General features: G+C 24.3%; 1 protein-coding gene across 1 annotated transcript in view; it reads right to left on the minus strand.

Annotated features, from left to right (window-relative positions):
- Positions 1 to 4,382, minus strand: part of LOC117176668 (WD repeat-containing and planar cell polarity effector protein fritz) — a 73,196-nt gene that overhangs the window by 39,296 nt on the left and 29,518 nt on the right. The gene's annotated exons all lie outside the window — the stretch shown is intronic.

Below are 4,382 nucleotides of genomic sequence, written 5' to 3' on the forward strand. Positions count from 1 at the left end.
TCAAAATGAGACCTACTCCTTGTTTACCATGTGATTCACAGTCTACTCCTGACCATATTTCGCATCCGCCTTTCAGCACGCCGTTTTTTATGTCTTTAGTTTTGCATCCCTTTTTCTTTGTTTCGGGCACGCATAAAATATCTAGTTTTTTCACGTCCATAGTTTCACGCAATTCTCTTACCTTGAGATCATTTACTCCCCTAGCATTCCAAACACCCAGTCTTCATTCATCGCCTGAAACATGACCTTTAGATTTTCCGTGTGCATGCCTTTTGTCATTAAAAGTTCCAGTCCTTTCTGAGGCTATTTTGTAGTATGTATTATTCATTGTTTAGATTATACGCCCAACTAACACCTTTATGCAATAAGTTTATTTTCTGAGTCGTAATCGTGTCAAAGTTAAGTATCAAATCGTCATATGGTGGAGATTGTAGTTCTAACGTCAGTCCCACCAAAAACTTCAGTTAATAAGGGAGGGTTGGGAGAGGGGGGAAGTAGAACCAGTGAAAAAAAATTAATTTTCAATTATATCAAAGTCAAAGTCAATTTCGACAAAAAATGAAGGAGTTACATTTTCTGTTAAAAAAATTAATTCTAAATAAGAAAAAACTAATTTTTAACCAAAAAGATGAATTTTCTACCAAAATAGACGAATTTTGAACAAATTAAGTAAATTTCCAACTAAATATTTTAATTTTTGAAGAAACTTTTAAACAAAACGAGGAATTAGTCACCAAGAAGCGTAAGTATTCTCCAACAAGTTCGAATTTTCAATAAAATACAAGAATTTTAAACAAAATATTTGAATTTTGAACTTAAGAGGATAAATTTTAAACCAAACATGTAGAAAACATAATTTTTAACAAAATAATTAAATTTTTAACCAAAAAAAGGTTCGTCAACAAAAATGATAAATCTTCAATAAAATAAATGAATTTTTAGCAAAGTAGTTCCACTTTTAACTAAATAGTTGAATTTTCAACCAAAAAGGATTTCAATTTTATACCAACAATAGTTGAGCTCAACCAAAAAAGATTATTTTTCAGCAAAGTATTTTGAATCCTCTACCAAAAGAGAATAATTTTCAACAAAATAGTTACGATTTTTAACCATATTAATAAAATTAACTTTAACTTTAGTTTTTCGAAAATTTCAATTTTCAGTTAGAAAACTACATTTAAAAAAAACAAGAAAACGAGTTTTCAGCCAGATTAATTAATTTTCAAGTAAAAATGAAATAGTTATAGCTTCAGCTAAAAAATTGATTCTAAATTAAAATGAAACGAATTTTCAGCGAAAGAAATTAATTTGTAATCACAGTGATGAATTTTCAACCAAAAATATGAACTTTTGACCAAATAACTATCTATTTTTTGTCAACTAAAGAAATGAGTTTGTAACAAAAAATAGAATCGTTAAATTTTCTACAAAACATAACATTTTTTAACGAAAAAGATTACATTTCCATCGAAAAAGTTAAATTTTCCACAAAAAATGAAATAGTTTAAGTGAATTTTGAATTAAAATGATAAATCTTCAACTAAAAAAAAAATTTAATTTTTAACCAAATACATGAATTTTCAACAAAAAGATAAATTTCCTTCCAAAACTATCAGGTTTTTTCTGACATTTCCTGACTTTCTGGAATTTTCTGATCTGTATCAACTCTCTAATTTAAAAAAAGGGATAGTTTATTTCACTCTAGAATGTTTTTGTCAAAATATTTGTTACAATTTATTTGTTAAAATTTTCTCAGCACTTATAATATTTTTGTAATTAGATTCTGAAAGAATGAATTCAGTGTATCAAGTAAAGAAGTATCAGCAGTTTTTTTAAAAAATATATAAATATAAATTTCGTAATTTCCATGAGACCATAAGGAAAGATTTTTAAATATTTCAGTAGTGTCAAAAAAAGAATGTAGAAGATTTAAAGAAGACATATTTTATTTTGCATGATTTTACAAATTATTAGGAAAATTCAAGCATTTGAAAAGATATTTAGGACTTTTATAACTTTAGAAGAAATAATAAATATTCCAGAAATTTTCAGAAATACTTCCGAGGTTTAAAATATTTTAAATCTATACAAAGCTTCTTGAATCCCTAAAAATATTTTAAAATTAATTTAACTTTTCTTGAAACTTTGAAAAATCATTCGAAATGTAAAAAATCGACCTCAAAATCTACAAAAATTTTTTTACGAATTTGAAGAAAATTATAAAATTTTTTTGAATATTTCAGATTTGTCAACAAAAAATCTAGATTTAAAAAAAAAATATATATTTTTTCCGGGATTTTACAAAATAATAGGAAAAATTTGAGCCCTTTTAAAATTATATATCCACGAAATACCTCTTAAATTCTTAAAAATATTTTTATCTGACTGAAATTTGTCTTGAAATTTTGGAAAATTATTTAAAATGTAAAAAGCTATCTCAAAATATCCCCAATTGTTCTAGGAACTTGAATAACATTTCTTTATTCACTTGAGACCTTTCAAAGTTATTTTAATTAAGAGCATGTCATAATTTACTATATGAGTTTTCAGTTTTCCAAAATTTTTAATTAAAAAAAAAACATTAGTGTCCAGACGTTGGCTTTTTTAACGTCGGGGTTTCTTTTTGTTAACAAACTTTCACAAAAATCGGCATTTTTTAAAATCTTCTGCCGTTTAAAAATCTTCTTTATTCTCCTTAAATCTTTGCAATTTTTATAGAATTTTATGGTTTGATTTATTTTTTATTTTTTAATGTTACCAAATTGAAACATTTTGATTTAAAATCTTCTACTCTTTTTCGAAATTTCAGGAAATATTTGATGTTTTAAAATCTTTTTGAATTTTCTCCTAAAGCTCATTTTTTAAATTAAAAAATCTAAAGAAATTGTTTTAGGTACCTAAAGAATTTTGTTCATTACACTGGATTTTTACAAAAGTCCTGACATATCTTATAACTTTTCATTTGTTTTTGAATCGCTTCAAAATTTCTAAATAGCTCTTAAATTTACTAAAATTTGTTCTGGCACGATGTTGCTTTAAAAACTTTTAAACACTTTTTTTTTCAAATTTTATGAAATAATTTGAAACGTTTTGTAATCTTTTTTAATGAGCTCTTAGAATTCATTAGTAAAAAATTGTTTGAAATTTTCCTATAAATCCAAACTATATATTTTTCATTCTCTTGATGCCCTAAAAAATTAAGTTGACCTAAATTTCCATTATATCCTGGAAAATTGAAATAATTGTCTTAAAGTCTGCCATATTTTTAAAAAACAATTTTGAAGTAACATTTTAAATTATTATTTCAATTTTTTTTTAAATTTTCGTTATTTTTGAACCAAATGGTTGAATTTTTTCAGATTTTCAAGCCAAAATGACGAATTTTATACAAAAACTCTCATTTTCTAACCAAAAAGTTAATTTTGAACCAAATAGTAAAATTTTCAACCATAAAACATGAATTTGCAAGAAAATGTTTAAACGCTCTATAGAAGCTTGTTTTTAACAAAAGATTTTAATTTTTAAATAAAATTGAACACATTTAATAACACAGATGAATTTTCAAGTTAAAAATATTACTTCGAACAAAATTTTGATTATTGTTGAAACAAATAATTGAATTTTCTACTTTTAAACTTTTCTACTATTAAATATTAACTGCTTAAAATTTTCTCACAACTTTTTAAAAAAATGTCATCTCGAAATCTTTTGATTTTACTTATCTCTTTGAAAATGTAAAAAAGATTACCCAGACGTAAAAAAAGAAAACATTTCTTTGTTCTTAAAAAGTCTGGAATTATAATATGGTAGCAAAATGGTAAGAAAAATGATTAATTTTAAAAAAAACTTAAAATTAAATCTTTATCTACTTCGATGTTGTGAAAAATATAGTCAGCTAACAATTAATTGCTTTTTTTATAAATGACAAAATAAAAATCGTTAAAAAATAATTTATATTCGAACATAGAAATAATTTGTTCTCTACATTTTCTTTTAATTTCACGTTCATTTTTGAAAATTTGTTTTATTGCTAATTTTTTATACTAATTTCAGAAAAAAATAAAACGTATTTCCATATGATTTGAAAAATCGAATGCAAATATACATTTCAGTACATCATAATCATTTGAAAAATTATCTAATTGAAACAATATAATTTCAAATATAAATACTTTTAATATTCAAATTATATTCAATATTCCATTATATAACCTTTAAGTCAATAATTAAATTATGTTACTTAAATTTCAGGAACTAAGTTTTAATCTTCATTTAGAATCAGTTGATACGAGGGTAGTTCAATAAGTCCTTAGAATGACCAACAGATGGCGCGCGAATCGCTCCAAATCATCTGTTTTCAGTCAGCACCACTCCCGACTAGA

Source organism: Belonocnema kinseyi, chromosome 1 (assembly GCF_010883055.1).
Source record: "Belonocnema kinseyi isolate 2016_QV_RU_SX_M_011 chromosome 1, B_treatae_v1, whole genome shotgun sequence".
In the NCBI taxonomy this organism is placed as follows: Eukaryota; Metazoa; Arthropoda; class Insecta; order Hymenoptera; family Cynipidae; genus Belonocnema; species Belonocnema kinseyi.